General features: G+C 44.5%; 1 pseudogene; it reads right to left on the bottom strand.

Annotated features, from left to right (window-relative positions):
• Nucleotides 1-1,775: 1,775 nt before the first annotated feature.
• On the bottom strand, nt 1,776-1,895 carry LOC136649890 (5S ribosomal RNA; annotated as a pseudogene).
• Nucleotides 1,896-7,836: the final 5,941 nt, after the last annotated feature.

Genomic DNA, 7,836 nt, shown 5'->3' with positions numbered 1-7,836 from the left:
TTTTGGCCAGAGGGCCACATCAGATATCTGGCATGGTGTCTAGGACCGGAAAAATAAATAAATTTTAAATATAAAATTTAAATAAATACATTAGAGACAGAACTTAGATCAGGGGTGTCCAAAGTTTTTGGCAGGAGGGCCACATCGTCTCTCTGACACTGTGTCAGAGAGGGGGAAGAATTAATTTACATTTCAAATTTGAATAAATTTACATAAGTTTACATAAATGAATATATTAAAGATGAACTTATATGAATGAATGAATGAATAAATGAATGAAGGTTTTGCAATAGCTCAAGGCCTATAAAAGGCCTTGCACAAAGCAAGGCTGGCCTTTCCTTTTCTGCTGCTACTGCATGATAGATGTGAAACAGCAAGCAGTGGAGGGAGCCCTCTTCCCACAGCTCATGCAAGAGGTCAAACAGTCACCCTCATGCTGAGAGCAGTTGTGCTGGGCCAGTATGGACTCCAGCAAATGTCTGGAGGACCAGAGGCTCATTGAAGACTGGGGGCTCCCTAAGGGCCACATTGAGAAGCCTAGAGGGCTGCAAGTGGCCCCAGGGCCGGAGTTTGGGAACCCTTGACTTAGATGAATGAATAAATGGGCTCCAAGTTCCAGGATTTCTCCAAGCACCAACACACACCACAGAAATAAAGCACACTCTCAAGTGGACTCTCATTCCCTCACCCCACAAGCAGGTTACTTACATGTACATGAGTGAATAACTCACAACCAGCACATCACTGGAAACACCCAGAGTGTGTTCTGAGGGCTGTGGAGGCCTCCTCAACCCTCAGAAAACCTAAGACCATCAGAAGGCTGAAAAACATCACTTCTCTGGTTTTTCAGAAAAACCAAGAAATGATGTTTTTAGGCCTTTAGAAGGCGTTCTGAGGTGTGGGCAACCTGGCCCTCAGAACACCCTCCAAACGCAGTTGGAGCACAGCTCTGGGGTCACATTCAGTCAAGTGACCTAGAGGCTTGCAGGGGTCCGGAGGCTTGTTGTGGGCTGGATAGCAGCTTGCTGCCAGCCACATTTGGCCTCCAGGACAGGAGACCCCTGTCCTACACAGTCATGCATCAGGTTACTCAAGCCTCCTCTGAGGAGCACCCTTTGTGATTTTTGATCTCCCCTTTGTCTTTCTAATGCAAAGTCACACACTAACAAAATCAGCAAAGGTGAATGGAGATAATTTTCCTATGTGGGTAGGATGACAAAGGTCTTTATGAAAGCACATGACATGCAGAAGAGCAAACAGCTGCTCACCGACCAACCCCCCTCATCATTTTATCTCTGTCCCATGAGAAGCTGCTCCTATTTTTGCTTGTCATGCAGATGGGTAAAGACTCAGAGCCCCTGCTAGGAAAAAGGTGGCAACTCCAGGATGATATTTGGAGGGCAGGAGGTCTGGTCTAGAGGGTAGAGCCTCCATTTGCCTGAAGATAACATCCGCAGGTCGCCAGTTCAAGGCCACCAGCACCGTGTGACCTTGAAGCAGCTGACAAGCTGAGCCAAGTTATTCCATCTGCTCTGAGCGTGGGAGGATGGAGGCCAGAATGTGAAACCAGATCAGAAAGAAACATCTGAATGTTGTGGTTCTTGAAAGATAGAACCTTCTTTCAAATTGTAAAAATCCTTACGGGGATTTAATTAGCCTGCCTATGTAAACCGCCTTGAATAAAGTCCAAAGAGAAATCTGAGGACCAAGAAAGGCAGTATAGAAATACCTGTATTATTGGTTGGCAACCTTCAGTCTCGAAAGACTATGGTATAAGCCTACAGCACCTGGTATTCCCAGGCGGTCTCCCATCCAAGTACTAACCAGGCCTGACCCTGCTTAGCTTCCAAGATCAGACAAGATCAGGCATGTGCAGGATAACAGTTGCTGTATCCCTGTATTATTATTATTACCTGTATTATTACCTGTATTATTATTATTATTATTATTATTATTATTATTATTATTATTATTATTGCTGTGATAAGGTAGAGTGGCAAGGTGCTTACCCCATCTGATTGAACCATTCATCATTCCATGAAGTGTTCCTTTTTCAGGAGCCGCCATGCAGGCTAATCTGCCCTTGTTCTTGGCCCCGTGATAGTGACCTTCAGTGAAGCTGACTGAGGTTGTAGACAAGCTCTAGGCAGGGGTACCAGATGCTGGAGTGCAGCTAGTTCAGTGAATGGGCTCTGGCAGTTCTAGTTCCATCCGACTTTGCTTCCTCATTGTCTTTCTCCTTGCTTTTGTTTAACTAGATATGATAGGTTGTGGAAACTGACAGTGGAATTACCTGGAACTGCAGACTCTGTCGGTCTCTATTAAGTCCATAGCCAGAAAGACACTGGTTCAACAGATGCAGTTTGGCAGCTCCCTAAAGGAGAAGCCATTTAATTAAAACCTCCCTTTTCATTGTGACAATTGGCCTTGGTAGGTGCTAGTAATGCAGAAGTACCCACTGAATCTAGGCTGAATCCAGGAGTCAGAACTAGAGACTTCTGAGAGTGCTCTGGTCCTCTGAAGGGCATCATCTGGACTCCTAGTTGCCAACCCAGGGCAAAAAGGGGTATAAATAATGACATCTTTGGTGACAGAACTTTACAGTAGGTCAGCATGTAGGAAAAAAGGAGCCAGAGCACTGGCATGACCCTTTTGGCTGTGACCCTTTTCTTAAAGTGGCCATGGAGCTGCTAACCAGGAATATCTAGACATTAAACCTCTCCCCCAAAACTGTTACCCTGCACATGCCGGATCTTGTCTGATCTTGGAAGCTAAGCAGGGTCAGGCCTGGTTAGTACTTGGATGGGAGACCGCCTGGGAATACCGGGTGCTGTAGGCTTCTACCATAGTCTTTCAAGACTGAAGGTTGCCAACCACCAAAAGCTTGTTACATTGATTGATTATATAACTTGCTTTTCAGTCTGGTCATGCTCCCAAACACATAATTTTAATAACAATTTAAAAGATACATTATTTAGATGGCGATGTTTTGGGGTTTAGCTGCTGAAGGGGCTGCAATAAAGGGTTGACTGATGTTTAAGATGCCAGCCCATAGAAGCAGCTCCTCTGATGCTCTGTAGGGTCTTCTGGTCCCTGATAGTTAGTGATGTAGTCCTGATTCTGGGTTCTTCCTTCTGAATAGAAGGAAGCTGCAGACTTAGAGACTGGCTGAGAACAATACCCGTATCATACCTCTTCTCCTAGGCAAAAAGTCCACCCGTTTTCAGAACACAGGGCAACATGGATTGGCATAAATATAGGAGCAAATCAGTGATTTTCAGCCTTTTTCGTCTCATGGCACAGTGACAAGGTACTAAAATTGACAAGGCACACCATGCTGTTGGTGGAGGACTCACATCCCCCAATACTTCTAGTAAATGACTCTCCCCCAAACTCCTGCAGCACGCCTACAGACCATTCGCGGCCCACCAGTGTGCCATGGCACAGTGGTTGAAAATGCTTGGAGTAGTGGAAACAATCAGGGTTCCTTGTCATTCCTGAAAAAGTCAAGGCTGCCTCTTTGTTTTTTCTTTCAGTGAAGCTCAAGTCAACTCCACAACTGGATTTAGGGGTTTGTTTGCCTGTCTCTATCCTGCTGTCACCAAAGTCCACCAGCCACCACTTCCTTGGTCATACCCAGCTGATGTACTTGGATTACTTGACCCCACAAACAGGTATGTGGGAGAAGCAGATGAATTAGTAAAATTAAGTCTAGACTCAGACACAACTGTACAGGCATCCCCATGTATCTGTGCTTACCTCCGCCCTCCACAAATACAGGGAACTGCAGATATGGACCCCCATGCCCATCACGTTTGTTTATGTTGTTTGCAGTTGTGCAAAGGATCATGTATCTTGCTTTGCCCAAACACTATAAGCAGGAAGCTTATAGCAAGGGCAAGCAGACAGGAAGCCTGCACTAGAGGGGATGACTCAGCGAGTGTTATTTGGAAGCAGGAAGTTTCCCAGTGCTCATGCTTGGCAATCTAGAAGTTTGGTGGTGATGTAATGACATCATTGCTGAACATCCAGTCCAACCCCCTGAATTAGGAGAGTAGAGATAGGATCACACCTGATTCTCTTCTACTGTGCCTTCTGTTATTTGAAGGGGAGGGGTTGCCCATCCAAACCACCTTTTCACTTGTAAATCAAAATACTACTTTATGTAGTTAAATTGCATGTGAGGGGGTGGTTTAGACCCCTCCTCCCAAAGTCCGCCATATGATTAGGAGAACAGGAATGAGTGCTGAGAATTTAAGCAGGAATGCATGGTTCTCCCCTAACGGCACGATAGATGGGCTGGCTCAGATAGTATCGTCCAAACCTACTCTGCATTAGCAAGCTCAAGTGTTTATGTTAGTATTAAAAATTTTACCTACATAAAGTGTTTAACTTTCTCAAGCTTTAACTTTAAGTCCCCAAAGGATTAAAAACAATAAAACCCCCCAAAAACTCATGTTTTGTTCTCTCTTGAACTGACCAGGAATTTCAGAAAATGGGCTTGTTCTTACGGCATCTAGTCCACTGCCTTGAAGTTGCTGGAAGATGATAGATTCTTTTCCAGTTTGACAGAATGTTAATGCCTGTGAAATGAAAACTTCTTCCAATATAATGATTGCAAATAAGTCACTTTGTAGAATGGAAGGGCTCTTTCAGAGACACCTGCACGGCCCATCTAGCTTCAGGCAAACCTGAAGTGTGGTGTGCGTGGAGAGATTGTGACACTAAAACTTGCAGAAGTCTTATTACCCAGCCATGATGACTAAATAGAGGAAAAAAAGAAAGAAAAGCCATGACAGAAAGTTTTACAAGATGATGGTTCTGGAGAATATTTGATACCTTATTTGGTGGTGCCTAAAGTCACTATGCACAAAAGAAGAGAAATGATCCCCTCAAAGATCTTCTGGTCTCTGTGTATGAGCTTCTTTACCAAGAAAAAATCACTTGCCTTTTCTCAAAGGTACAGAATGAGGGGGGGGGCAGATTGCAAGTTGCCCATTAACTTCCAATTCCAGGTAACATAGGTATATTGTAACTACTATTTGAAAAACGATTCAGTAGAACAAGTTTCACAAAATATGTGTGCATGTTAATTGCCATACCACTGCCAAAAATTATAGTTCCAATACAATACCCTTTGACAGCTGGCTATGTCTTCTAGGACAATTCACCAATTGACTCGCTCGAAGCGATCTCATGATGAATAAAAGGACCGAACACAATTCCTCTAAGATTTATATCTCTTGATTATATAAACTGAATTGATTCTTGTATGTACTCCTCAATGATTGATTAGTCCTCTCCTGCAAAAGCATCAACCACGCAGAAACAAACAGCAAAGTTCTATCCATTCAGGGAATATGTAAGCCAGAGCAGTACACGCAAAATCCTTCTCCTTCTCCCAACACTCTGTTAAGTGGCTTTGCTAGGGTGTGTGGGGATGCAGGGCGCACCTGGTGACACGCCGGGGGGGGGTGACATGCCCTGGGGGGCTGACGTGCTAAAATCATGGCATTAGGAGCCACCATGTCATTCCATACACTGTTGGATGTGGAATGTCCAGTGGAGTACAATGCAAAAAACAGAATTGAAATTGTTCCTTTTGTTCAAAAGTTATGGCCAAAAAACCGGAAAGAAAAATGCATGGATCCCTATGGAAAGTGAAAGTGAGCCGTATTGCGTGTTTACTTGTGAGTAGGCGAACTTGCCTTAGTCTGTTGGAAAGGGCAGGCTGAGAGGTCTCCAACAACGTCAGAATGGTCCTGATTGAATGAATGCAGCCCCCGAAAACACCCGAGGAGGAGGTCCCTCTTTCCAAGTCTATGGAGCCCTATGGAAAGCAAAGCAGCTTCACGGTGGCATTTACTCGCAAGTAGGCAGATGTGCCTTGGCTGGTGGTCAGGCCAGGCAAAGGGGAATGTGAGGACACCAGAAGGGTCCTGATCTGATGGAGCTGGAGTGCAACAAATGCTCCTAAAAAGGACAGAAAAAGAGGCTTGAACTGGTAAGGGGAATGTTTTCTATTTTGCACTTGCAAAGCCACGTGGGTCTTTGTATTGATATGCCTGAAACAGAAGAACTTTAAACTGGGCACTGGGGAGGGCTGGAAATCTCCCTGATTCTTTTTGGGGGGTGTTATTGCAGGCAGACTACAGAGTAAGCCCCATTGACCACTATAGGACTTACTTCAGAGTAGACATGCATAGGATTGGGCTCACAGGCTGCAATTCTACCCACACTTTCCTGAGAGTAAGCCCCATTGACCACAATAGGACTTACTTCAGAGTAGATTCACTTGGTAGAACAGGACTGGCTCCCCCTTATTTAATTATTTCTTTTATTTTAATTTAATTATTTATAATTATTTATTTTAATTTGCTTGATGATGTCACTTCTGGCCATGACATCACTTCCAATGGGTCCTGGACAGATTGTCATTCTAAAAAGTGGGTCCCAGTGCTAAACGTTTGAGAACTGCTGCAATAAGGTGTTAGTAAGTTGACACGGATGTGTGTGAGAGACTCTACGAGTTTTCAAAATCACTAAAATCAGAATTTGGAGGAATAAGACCATCAGGAGGTCTGGTCTAGAGGGTAGAGCCTCTGTTAGCCTGAAGATAACATCAGAAGGTCGCTAGTTAAAGGACACCGGCAGCTCCCTGAACAGCTGAGAATGGTGAGACCTTGAAGCAGCTGACAAGCCCAGCTGACTGATTCCACCTGCTCTTGGTGTGAGCAAGAAGCATCTTGGCTGCCCTCCATGTGAGAGATGGAGCTGCTTGTCAGCCTGCGTGGGAGAACTGGAGGCCAGAAGGGAGACCAAACCCGGAAGATCCATTCTGAAATGTTGTTGGTTCTTGAAAGAGAGAACCTCTATGATTGTAAAAATCCCCTTGAGGGATTTAGAAACGCCTGCCTATGTAAACCGCCTTGAATAAAGTCAGAGGAGTAATCTGATGACCAGAAAGGTGGTATATAAATACCGAGTTATTATTATTATTATTATTATTAATGTTATATATCAATCAATGCGCAATTTCATGCAGAATGCAATGAAACAAACCACATTGAAATATCTGTGTTCTATCAAAAGGTACAGCAAAAAAACAGTGGGGGTGGGGTGATGGTACATCACCACGCCCACCAGCTGGGGCGTTGCCCTGCCTGTCGTACGCTTCGTACACTCCCAGCATTTTGAGGTGCTCAGAGTTCTTGGTTCTTGAACCCTAGAGCCCTCAAGGACCCCTGTTTGGTAGTACTGCCACCACCCCATATGTGCCAGTGTCTCAGTCCAGGGACACTGAGACCCTCTAGGCTTAATTCTATCCCTTGCAGGCACTGAGCACTTTCTTTAATTAAAGGCTCAGTCCTCAAGTTACTAGTCCTCAATGAGTATTTGGTAGCTTGCTGAACAGCTAGGCAGGATTCTGAAACTTTGTCCCCAACAGACAATGAAACAACGTAGTAAAAGGATTTTTACTTTATTAAGTACATAAGATTACATAAAGTTACAAAAGGCAGCAAATGCTAGAGGCATAAAACTTCTAGGGAACATATCAGCATTAAAATAACAAAGCTAACTGGCTATCTCTACTTTCCCTAACTCTCACCTGGGTAAGCTTTCTTTTGTAGATCTTCCTCCAAGTCACCTATGAGGCCACATGGCCCTGGCGGGCTCTCCCCCTGCAGGATGTTGCACCCACACCAAAAGACAAAGACAAAAGACCAAGACTTCCCTTTGGGCTTTGTTCTTATACTTCTCATGCTAACAGGATGGGGTGACTCTGTACTCATTTAAACTGTCCAATCAGAGACTCTTGGGGCCAGAATCTTCCCA

Source organism: Tiliqua scincoides, chromosome 4, assembly GCF_035046505.1.
Source record: "Tiliqua scincoides isolate rTilSci1 chromosome 4, rTilSci1.hap2, whole genome shotgun sequence".
NCBI classification, from domain to species: domain Eukaryota; kingdom Metazoa; phylum Chordata; class Lepidosauria; order Squamata; family Scincidae; genus Tiliqua; species Tiliqua scincoides.
Note: the sequence above shows the minus strand (reverse complement) of the source record. Positions and strands in the feature narration are given on the sequence as shown.